We start from the raw sequence: 12,179 nt of genomic DNA on the forward strand, positions 1-12,179 counted from the left end.
TCACTTCACAAATTTGAAAAAGAAATTGTAAATCATGTTTGTGGACAAAAATAAATGGTTACTTATGCTTATAATTACATGACCCTCTATGGAATCTATTCAATGTATTGTGTGATTTGTTACAGAATTGCTAACTGACAAGCACAGTTTCTACAGATGTTACAGCTGTTCTTGAATGGCTCCGGTTCTGACTTAAACCTGCAATATGTAACTGTGGGCGACACTACCAAATTCACATAGAAATGTGTGTAATAGATCTGTCATTCTCATAGAAAGCAAGTCTAAGAAGCGATAGATCTGTTCTGTATGCGTCATTTCTGTGCTTCCCGTTCTTAAGTTTTGTTTTTGCGTCTTTTACTTTCGGCGCTGAAAATACAATATTTTTGCACCGTTTCCTGGTTGCTAAACTATTCGAAGTTTAGCAATCAGGAAATGGCTAAGCGATTTCTGCATAGTGCTTCTTTAAAAACCTCAATTGAATCAAACAATATAATAATGGACATATTGCTGCAGGCTAAAAGGCTCAGCCGACTTGACCCAGCACAATGATTCGGACACAGTAGATAATGTTCAGTGGATTTTTCAGAAATAACATTACAACTCATATTACTTTGCTGGTATGCCTATTACTTCAAATGGACGGAGTCCCGGTAAAATCCTAAAAGGAAAACCTGCTATCACTTTAGTTTCAGGAAATCAAAACCATTCAAAAAGCTGATATGAACGCTATATTAATGCTAAGTAGGAAGGAGTCTCACATGACAAGGGAACAATGTTTCAAATTATTGCATTGTTCTTAAAAAAAAAGCTTCATAAAAAAAAGTGTAACAGATCCTTCAAGACATGAACAAACATACTAGCTTTAGTCATATAACCTGAGACCTGACACCCTGAATTCAAGTTTATGCAGTTCAACAACCGATGGCAGGCACAACACCAAAACATGTAAACAAGGGTCCAAATCATCAGCGGATTTGGAAATCTTAATCACATGGCTTTGCATCTGATGGAAACCTGACACCACAACCTTTCAAAAGAAAATACAAACAGGAGTACATGTTAAGACAGAGATCAAAACTAAGACATTTAAAAATAGTTTGACAACCCTCTTTGAAAGCTTTAAAAGGATACCAAAATCAAATCTTAAAATGTTAAGTGATGAAGATCTGGATGTCAGTTAAAATCAAAGGAGTGTGTTCAAAAGACTTGATTAGGCATTACCCTTCCATGACTTAGGAAGGCTATGTGCTGTAGCCGTCATTCTGAATTTTGCCAATCAATTTCCCCACTGTTTATTGCCTCCAAAGTCTCAACCTCCCGCGTTCATGCCCAACGCATATACATCGATTGACTATGATCTACATCTGCGGTATGCGTGTATGCCTACATTTTGGTCATCACTGGTTACCACAGCTACAAAGTCATAAAGCCTGCCTATTCTACAATTTATCTTCTTAAAATTTGTTTTTAAACCTAACCTTAAATCACACTGCTAAACGTATGCCTAACCTTAAATTTATAACAAGAACCAAAATGTTTGTTTTCATAAATTTTTACAAAAAAACCTATTTAAAATTTGTGTCTGTGGTAACCCTACACTTTGTGTAGCAGTTAGCGATGATGCTAATGACAATCATCTTCTGGTAGAGAAGGAAAGGCTTTCTCAAAAACATTCTCAATTAAAATGTTAACTAGAAATTAGCTAGCCTATGCCTACCTGGCAGAATGATATCGTGATTATTTGCATCAATCCAGTGGCCATTTGTTTTGCAAACACATCACAACCGTTACATAAACATAGCTAAACAAACATTCTTTTGCTGATGCACACATGCATTAAAAGGGTAACTGCACCCCAAAATCTAAATTTCTTTGATTTTTCCTAGATCTCCAATGTAGTTTCCAGATGTTTAAGTCCACAACAATGCTTAAAGCACAACGAAATTGGATGTTCTTCTAGTAAACAAACGGTGTGTTTGTGTGACCAATAACCATAACCTGGTAAAAACAAAACAGACACCCAAACTTGGGGGGAAAATATATATATATATTTTTTTTAATAAAATGATTTTACAAGGCTCTATTACTTACATTCAAACAGGTGTACACTTGACATTTTCACGTGTGAATTCCAAATATCTCTAACGGTCGCCACAGCGTGAGTTGTTTTATGCACGTGATGTCAGAATGCACTCACTTTTCCAAAATGTGATTGTTACGCAACAAGACAGTTAGCCTATAGATAACCTGCGCTGCCTGCTAATTGTTTCAATTTGTCAATTTCAAATTATTTTCGAACAAAATGAATTTAACAGTTTGAATTTTGTGGAGTTCCGCCTCATTAATTCACATAGAAGTAGCCGTTTCACTGTTCAAACTATATAAGTATGAGGCTTTACTAAGCCGGACAAACTTCTTTCTTATCCTCTCTGGGAGGAGACCCTAAGCACTTCCCCAGTGTTTCCGCAGAACAAGTACGCAGATATTAGCACAGTCTGGCACATTATCTGGCTGGTGCACGCATTGCCTTCATTGTAGTTTTCCTTACAAATAATAACTTTGGAAATGTGTGCGTTCCTATCAAAGCAAGTGCCTTATTTTCTGTATATTGTGTTGTTTCTACTGTAGCATACAGTATGTATGTATGTATGTATGTATGTATGTATGTATGTATGTATGTATGTATGTATGTATGTATGTATAGTGCCTTGCAAAAGTATTCATCCCCCTTGGCGTTTTTCCTATTTTGTTGCATTACAACCTATCATGTAAATTTCATGTAATGGCCATACACAATATAGTCCAAATTGAAAGTGAAATATAAAAAAAATACTTGTTTCAAAGATTTAAAAAAAATGTCAAACTGAAAAAAGTGGTGAGATCATATGTATTCACCCCTTTGCTATGAAGCCCGTAATATGTTGACATTATACAATGCATTCTGGGTATCACGTAAACATCTGTCAGACCAAAGATGTTATAATGAGGTGAAGGAATGGTTCACACATCTTTCAAGTAAACTTCCCGGAAGTGAATGAAGGGAAGTGAATGATAGTATTTGACACACCCCCTTCAACATGCATACTGCAAACAGACCAAACTCATCTTGTCTCCTCTTATCTTTGGTCGACGCGGGGGGGGTGGGGGGGGGGGGGGGGGGGGGGAACATGGTGGCACGCGAAAACTACCCATCGTCGGATTACTACTATTACTATTACTACACATCAAAGTGTTTCTCTATTTTTAACAATGGTGAGCTCAACCGTGATGTGATAAACTGTGAATAGTAATTGCTACTAGCTAATTCATATTGTGCTTTATGTCAGCTAAATATGACCACTGCGTTACGTCAATCTTTCCCCAGAGTTAGGACTAATGTAGCCTACATTTTCCGGTTTGGATGATTGCGTTATGCTGTGGCTACTTCTGTGACTGTCTGAACATTGCATCCAAAAATAAACCATTCATGACAACTTTGTAAGGACTATGTTTGTGCAAAATATTTCTGTGAAAAAAGTGGCCAGCTGAAACACTGACTGTTGCATCAATCGAAACTGGACAGAGGTTTGAGCGTACCCTGTAGGGACCACTGTAGAATGATCACACCCGTTTGTTGGTACATGTCAAAGGGCTAAAAGGGCAATTCCGCCACTTTTCAACCTCATATTCATGATCTCCAGCACCAAACCAGTGTCTAAAAACAGCACATTTCTATGATCTGTGGTTAAAAAGGTCCTAAAAAAAATGCTTCTCTGTGACATCACAGGATAGGATTTAAAAAGGGATTTTCAAAACCTGCTACTAGTTTCTAGCCCAAGAGCGGATATTTGCTTGCTCCCCACATCACCACAAATCTCATAGTGTTTGAAAATCTTTTTTTTTTATTTTTTTTAAATAACATTAAAAATGAATTTGCTTCTACAAAACTTAGAAATGCTCCATTTTCACATATGTTGACACTAGTAATATGCTGGAGATAATGAAGTTACCCTTCAAGTGACAGATGCCTGATTGTCACACTCAAGTCCACAAAGTGAATATTTATTCACTTCAAATCATGAAATATATCAAATCAGTAACAAGATGGTAATTTTCCCATGAAGAAAATTATTTTTGCAGTAGTTTAAGAGGATTAAAACATTTTACTAAAGTGAAGCGGTATATAGATATAGTCAAAAGGTTAACATTAAAATATCTGGTCTGATTACCCCACTATAATCAACCTTGGAGTGTGGGACAGTTACATCACATATTTCATCACAAATAACTACTCAGACTATTCCACATTTAATCATGAAGGAATTTGAAAAGTTATCGGCTATTATTTTGGGAGAGAAATATGATTGTGCATCTCGTGGAAGAAGTTGACATTTTCAAAGTTGTGTTGAAAACTTGTGGCTGGTGTATTAGAGAGAGTAACTTTAATTAATAGTTGATAGTAGCCTTCAGTGGGACAGGGTTCAACATTAACACTGGGGCAAGTCCCCCAAAAAATATCAGACAAGCAGAATATACATTTAAGTCTACATAGTTTTTTTTAAATCAACCGATTTCTGCAGATCGCATCAGAATATAATTGTATTGCATTGAAAGGCGATCTGTCGATCACTTGTGGTCCCGAGATCAAAAGCTTTTGAGATCAAAGTGCTGATATTCCTTGCTAGTTATTGCGTTATTTACCCAGTTATAGCAAGTCTTGGGTCAGCAAACAAGGTTTGTACGGTCATGAAAATCCTGGAAAAGTAAAGATGTATGAGTCACCTGTGTGTGCCAGTGCGACTGGGCCCGAGAGAGAGAGACATTAGAGCATGTAGGCTATAAAATAATAAGAAAACAGACAGACTAGATAGCCAATTCAAAACATATTGTGTAGCCTGGCTAGTTAACTATTTAGCATCTATTAATGTCATTGTCATGTCCGACGTCCTAAAAAGAACAGAATAACTGCAAATGAACGGGTGTGTTAATAAACCAAAGCTAAATACTCCTGAGAAATAAATCTGACAGTTGGAAAGCTGGGATTCCCCTATATTCAACATTGGTCATGTCATTCTGACAATGTTAAAATATTCTTTGAATAGCCAAGCATAAATGAAAAATAACACCCAATGCTCTCAATAGATCTCCACTGAAATCTGAATAGTTTTGCCTTACAAGGCAGATACAGTGCATTCGAAAAGTATTCAGACGCCTTTACTTTTTCCACATTTTGTTATGTTGTTACAGCCTTATTCTAAAATGGATTCATGTTTTTCCGCAATCTACACACAATACCGCATAATGACAAAGCGAACAGGTTTAGAAACAGAAATACCTTATGTAAATAAGTATTCAGACCCTTTGCTATGAGACTCAAAATTGAGCTCAGGTGCATCCAGTTTCCATTGATCATCCGTGTGATGTTTTTACAACTTGATTGGAGTCCACCTGTAGTAAAGGACATTCAGAGACTTATCCCAAGGCCACTCCTGCGTTGTCTTGGCTGTGTGCATAGGGTCGTTGTCCTGTTGGAAGATTAACCTTCACCCCAATCTGAGGTCCTGAGCGCTCTGGAGCAGGTTTTCATCAAGGATATTTCTGTACTTTGCTCTATTAAATCTTTCCCTCGATCCTGACTAGTCTCCCAGTCCCTGCCAATGAAAAACATCCCCACAGCATGATGCTGCCACCACCATGCTTGACTGTAGGGATGGTGCCAGGTTTCCTCCAGACGTAACGCTTGGCATTCAAGCCAAAGAGTTCAATCTTGGTTTCATCAGATCAAAGAATCTTGTTTCTCATGGTTCGGGTGTCCTTTAGGTGCCTTTTGGCAAACTCCAAGTGGGCTGTCATGTGCCTTTTACTGCACTCGACCGTAAAGGCCCGATTGGTGGCGTGCTGCAGAAATGGTTGTCCTTCTGGAAGGTTCTCCCATCTCCACAGAGTAACTCTAGAGCTCTGTCAGAGTGACCATCAGGTTCTTGGTCACCTCCCTGAACAAGGCCCTTCTACCCCAATTGCTCAGTTTGGCAGTTCTAGGAAGAGTCTGGGTGGTTTCAAACTTCTCCTATTTAAGAACAATGGAGGCCACTGTGTTCTTGGGGACCTTCAATGCTGCAGAATTTTTTGGGTACCCTTCCCCAGATCTGTGCCTCGACACAATCTGGTCTCGGAGCTCTACAGACAATTCCTTCGACCTCATGGCTTGGTGTTTGCTCTGACATACACTTACATAGACACATGTGTGCTTTCCCAAAGCATGTCCAATCAATTGAATTTACCATAGGTGGACTGCAATCAAGTTGAAGGAACATCTCAAGTATGAGCAATGGAAACAGGATGCACCTGAGCTCAATTTTGAGTCTCATAGCAAAGGGTCTGAATACTTACGTAAATAAGCAGTTTTTTGCTAAAATGTCTAAAAACCTGTTTTTGCTTTGCCATTATGGGGTATTTTGTGTAGATTGATGAGGATTGTTTTTATTTAATCAAATTTAGAATAAGGCTGTAACATAACAAAATGTGGAAAAAGGGGTCTGAAAACTTCCCGAATGCACTGTATATCCCAGACAAGATTAAAGAATGGGACAAAGTGAATATTAGTCAGTGCTTGCGTCCGTAGCAGTTTGTATGAATTTAAGTGGTTACATACAATACATGTCAGAATGGCTGCGAGAGGTGGGACTGTTGCTGTACTCCCAGGTAAGGCCCTTGCTTCTGGAATCACTGAAAACCCCAGTATTCAGTCAGGAAGCTTGAAGAGGTGTGTTACCATCCAAGCCCATGCCATAGCATGCAGTGGAGATTACAATAAATGCATTATGTTCCTTTCATCACCAAAGCCATGTTCACTGCACATGTTGCTGAACAATTCAACCCTTTTATTAGTGTCATTGATATGTGGAAATTCACATGCACATTCAGTTCATAAGCATTGACTGTATTTCCTCTAGGGTCCTGTGGTGAAAGACTGGTATTGGGCAACAGCTTTCTTCCCGGGCCCGTATTCACAAAGCGTCTTCAGAGTAGGAAAAGTGATCTAGGACCAGCTCCCCCTGTCAATGTAATCACTAATTGCGATAAAGGCAAAAATTCTTAAAAATATGTATTTCTAATCTGAGATGCTTTGGAATACGAGCCCTGGTCTGACTGCATGCTGATTTTCTAGTGATCTAGCTCCCTCTTCATCTGAAATTAAACACCACCAAAAACATGAATTAGACTAGTCAGTCAGTAACTTAATTAACTAATGCAAATGTGCACACGTTAATTCTGACAAATTACACCAAAACAACACAGCCTATTTGCAGTGAAATCAAGAGGAGCATTTTTCTTGCCTACTTTTTCAGTCACCAGTGCATCAATAAACAGGCAGGGGAACGAAGTACTGCAGTTTGACAAAAAGTGTTCAGAATGGTCAGTATTATAGCTAGCAAATATCTAGCTTTTTTCTAGAAACCTAGCTAGTCTACTACGCTAGCTAAGGTGGTGAACTCAGACTGGTGGTGGGAGTTAGGGTAACAGCCAACTTTTCTTCAGCAGTTTCAATCTAGCTAGCTAATGGCACTTTATCAACTTTAACAATTAGATGGATAGCTTAGCAAATATAGCATTTAATTTCCCCCTGGCATGTAAAACTGCCTGATCCAGCTTGTCAGCTGCTAGTAAAGTAGCATGAATAAGTCAGAAGCCAGCAAGCAATGCCAAGTTCATGCCTTTAACAAACAAAAATCATGTACATGTAAATATAAGAGACAATTATTTTTGTTCTTCAGGCCTAGGAGTAATAGTTACTTGTTTGTAAAACTGGAGTCTTCACCATATGTTGTCCCCAGTCAGCTCCAGAGTCTTCACCTGAACGAACGTCTTAGGAAAAATCACAGGCTGCATCATGCACTTGAGGGGGGCATTGCTTACTAGGGCATGTGCTTCACACATTTTCTTCTTAGTAGCCCAACTTTTTTGGGGTTGTTGTGCCATCCACAGGGGGTGTATGTATATTATATTGTCAAATGTAATTCGCAACATGGCATTTAAGCCCATGTACCCATTAAGCCCACTTCAATCTTTGGATTCAAATAAAAATAAAAAGTATTCCGCTTTTTAATGTTTCAACTAATTCCTCTGGATGATATATGCATAAATTATTTTATTCTAAGCTAATCAGATGTTTTATTAAGTCATTGACAATTGTGTAAGTTCACATTAATGGCCAATTTCAAAGCTATAAAAAAAAAAAAAAAACTTCTGTTGAGGCTACCCGCAGATAACATTGTCAGATAAGTGATCATAATTTATCTCAAATTAAGAGATCAGTGTGCTGCTATATGCACATGATAGCATATTCATTAACATTCATTACTATTTCTTGACAATTTAAAATGTGTTTTTTTCATGCTAGCAGTCATACCTGCATGTCACATAAGTTATGTTGCTACAACAACATACGTTTAAAAAAATCAATTTTTGTAAATTTGACATTTATCTTAGGTGAGCTTAAAGGGTACATTAACACAAAAAGCACTCCCTCTATACAGAATGCAAATGAAAATAAAGAAATATTGTTCAATATGATCAATACTAACTTAGCATAATATTGTAGTCTATAATGTATATGTATACCCCAAACTATTGGCTTCCAAATATTTTATAGGTAGATTTGAGCATTTATTTATTTTTCACGCATATACATATTTTGCATATATTATTCGAATAGCAAAATAATGTCAACTGCCCATCCCAAACAGGAGCCACGTATGATGAGTCGCCTTGGTTGGGAATTTTGGGGAGGTGTGCGGTCCTGGCTGTGCATCCCCGCTTTTATGCACAAATATTGATAATACCTATCATGTCAAAGTAAACTTACAGTTACACAATGCTATGTTGTGTGGTCCTCCCACTGCGACTTGGAAAAGCCACAGATGTAATAAATGAAGATGAACTTCACAGGGTGGTGAAAGTGCACAGTGATGAGCTTGATGCTCCTTTCCAATAATTATCACCTCTGGTTGGAAAATGACGATATTCGTATGAAAATCTGTTGCAAATTGGACGGAAACCTAGCTAATGATGACTTCACAAAGTTCCAATGTGAGATCAGATGGTCTCATGCTTTATTCTTGTGGCTTTTTCATTGTAATCAAGATTATTTTTACACTGAATTCTGTATTAGGCCTATATCTCAATGTTACCACTAAAAGAAAAACAGTATTCCACACAGCATATGCACATTTGTTGGTGCAAATGCCTTGTATCAGATAATAAATGATGGTAGGCTTTACAGACTAAGATTAATGAACAGCATGACAAACTGTATTGACTGAAATTGATTGAAACATAGCTACTGTATGTCTGCTGTATGCACATCCTAATTCATATTTTACAAAAGTATCAAGACTGAACATCAATAGAATACTTGCTCAACAAAAAAGAACCTCAGAAATGACATCCTTTGTTTTTATTATGACTATTTGAATTTACCTTTACCCCTTCCAAGGAAGCCTTAACATGAATGTTCTGTCTTCTCCCTCTGGGTTGGTGATGTCGGGATGGGCTCCGCAAGCTGTCAGAAAAATTGCAAAATGATTAACATCACCACTGCTTCCCTTAATTGTGTGGACTGATTACATGGTTTTGATGTCCATTTATTGTCCTCATAATTCTGTTTGTGTAAATTGGTAAAATATTGAATGAAAGGTAAAGACTATCGATATGGTTGAATGAAAGGTAAGATTCAGATTACGGTTGAACTGAGACTCAGCAATGTGACATTGCCACAAGCAGCAGGATTAACCAATAATATTGCAAATGAGCACGATGCAAGACGAAGTCAAAGTATCTGCACATGTACGCTTCACTGTGCTGCAACGGAATACAGCTGCTGGACAACAGCACAGGAGTTTAGTCTCACACTTCATGCTCTTAGTTGTTGCGTTAGTCAGCCCGATATTGTTATTTAGTCTACCTTATGGTTGGGCAATATCCAGATTTTCATACCGTCCTACTGTTTCTGTACCATACCGGGGTCTACGGTATTACCGAATGTGCACAGAAGGGGCAGTATTTAAAAAAAAATGATTATTGATTATTGCTGTAACCAATAAGCTTGATCATGACATCTAGCCACTTAGCTAGCAAGTTAGCAAACCAAATGCATAGCTGGAGCCCTGAGATGGACATAATGTATTTGACAAACCTTCAAATTTCTTGTAGTTATACTTTACTTCTAGTTATAAGCAGTGGCTTACCACACACCCCCACACAGCAGCGGTGCCCCCCCCCCCCCCCCCCCACACACACACACATAAATAAATGTTTTTTGGGGGGGGTATTGAAAGTCATACTGTAGGTAATTACGGAATATACTGTATACCGGGGTATCGCCCAAGCCTACTCAACCTTTAAGTTTAACATCACATTACTGGATATAGGCACGCATTGAAAGAGGACACTCATTTTCCAATATAGCCTAACTGCCAACCAACTCCAAGGATTTAGGTTTGATTCTAACTTTAAAGGCCATTGTAACTTAATTCTGCTAGGGCAAAACATAGTTGTCAACAAGCACAAAGGGCAGTCTAAATAGCTGGCTTTCTAATGTCACATACTTATTTGCACAGGATCCTTCAAAGGTTGGGTATTGGCACACAACCCATGTTTTTTGACCCAACCAAGAAAACTGCATAACTGACCCTGGAGCATTGGCTGGCGACCATGTTTGAAAAAATAGCCACCGGGATTTACAAATTCTGTGATGTCCCAGCACTACACAAATAATGAAGACATAACTGAGTGAGTTGTTGTGCCACCATCCCAAAAGACACATTTCCATCCTCACTGCTAACGAATACTACATTTGCTGCATTAAGTTAGCCTATGCAACTCATGCATGCATTTCACAAGGCAACCAAACCATAAACTATTATCTAATTCTACCACATTGTCTGTGGAAAAATATATCAATTTAATAGCAGTATGTGGTAAATGTATTAATTTGACAATATGATAGCATAATGATATTAACACTAATGTCCTTCAAAATGTGTAGGTCTGTGTGTTGTTATCGAAGAGGGTCCCTATAGGAAGTAGCTAGGATAACGTTCATTGTGGAAATGTTTTTTATTCCCTGCATCCTACAAACTACGACCAACAGAACATCATGGGCCAGAACATCGGATCCATACCCACACCGTTCAGCACATCAAAGCAAAACGACACAATAAGTACAGTGTGTGCCCCCAAACAATTTTATGTCTCAGTAAGCTAACGTTACTTCACAACAGGCAACAACTAACAATATTTGTGGAAGACAGACAAATCCCACCTCGTGTGTATACATTGTAAACAGATAAATTACTTGACAAAAATACAATTTTAAAATGTACTTTTCCGGTAGCTAGCTAACATTACCTATACAGACTCGACATTCTCTAACTTTGAAAAAACGCAGACGTATAGCCTACAACACCAGTGGAAAGCATGGGGCAATGTTTATCTTGAGAATTTATATTGCTCCACGTACCTCATTTACTTCATCCGTGATACTGACAAATAAATACACTATAGAGTCCCAATATAAAGTAAGAACTTGTTCAATAACCGGTTATTTAAATACAAAATAGAGCTTGCCCCCACCCACGCCAGAAATAACGCCTCATAATGTAAATGTATGGTTAGCGATGATTTATTTAGACATTATCGACTGTGACGCAATGTAAACCCTGGCGATTGTTAAAATTACAGTGGAAAAAAGGTTTACCGTTGATGAATTTACCTTTCTTTTCTCTTCAGCCTTGCAGCTCAGCGACGGCGGCCATGACAGCTCCATCCGGGTACTACTACTACTACTTCTTCTTTGGTATCATGGCGTTTGCACAAGTGTTTGTGCATGCCGCCGCTATGGAGCCAGATACCTGCCTAAAGGTTGAATGTACGTATTGTTAGAATCGTAAGAAGATCCATATATAAATTGTTAGGTTCATAAGAAAAGCATTGCGTGAAAAATGAACTGAACGTGAAATTTCATCTGTGAACATACAAACACCATGTTACGATTACGGAATAACATTTTAGTCTTGAACAAATCTCGAGTTGCAATTCTGACATACAATAATACCTTTCAGAGTTTGGGCAGTTTCATCTCAGCAATAACAAAAAACATACACCAAACAGCCTGTGAGGAGTGCTACCCAAACAAGCAA

The 12,179-nt window shown here is 38.1% G+C and overlaps 1 protein-coding gene across 2 annotated transcripts in view; it reads right to left on the reverse strand.

The window, feature by feature from the left end:
* Positions 1 to 11,863, reverse strand: part of LOC129854194 (zinc finger protein 518A-like) — a 29,046-nt gene extending 17,183 nt beyond the window's left edge. The window contains exons 1-2 of one of the 2 annotated variants that reach the window (XM_055920987.1): positions 11,753 to 11,863; positions 9,460 to 9,541 (exon numbers count right to left, since the gene is read on the reverse strand). The gene's annotated coding sequence lies outside the window, so the exon portion shown is untranslated. Of the gene's footprint in view, positions 1 to 9,459; positions 9,542 to 11,737 lie in introns of both variants that reach the window. The other variant, XM_055920996.1, reaches the window with a different exon arrangement.
* Between the last annotated feature and the right edge of the window lie 316 nt (positions 11,864 to 12,179).

The sequence above is a fragment of the Salvelinus fontinalis genome, chromosome 1 (genome assembly GCF_029448725.1).
Source record: "Salvelinus fontinalis isolate EN_2023a chromosome 1, ASM2944872v1, whole genome shotgun sequence".
Classification (NCBI taxonomy): Eukaryota; Metazoa; Chordata; class Actinopteri; order Salmoniformes; family Salmonidae; genus Salvelinus; species Salvelinus fontinalis.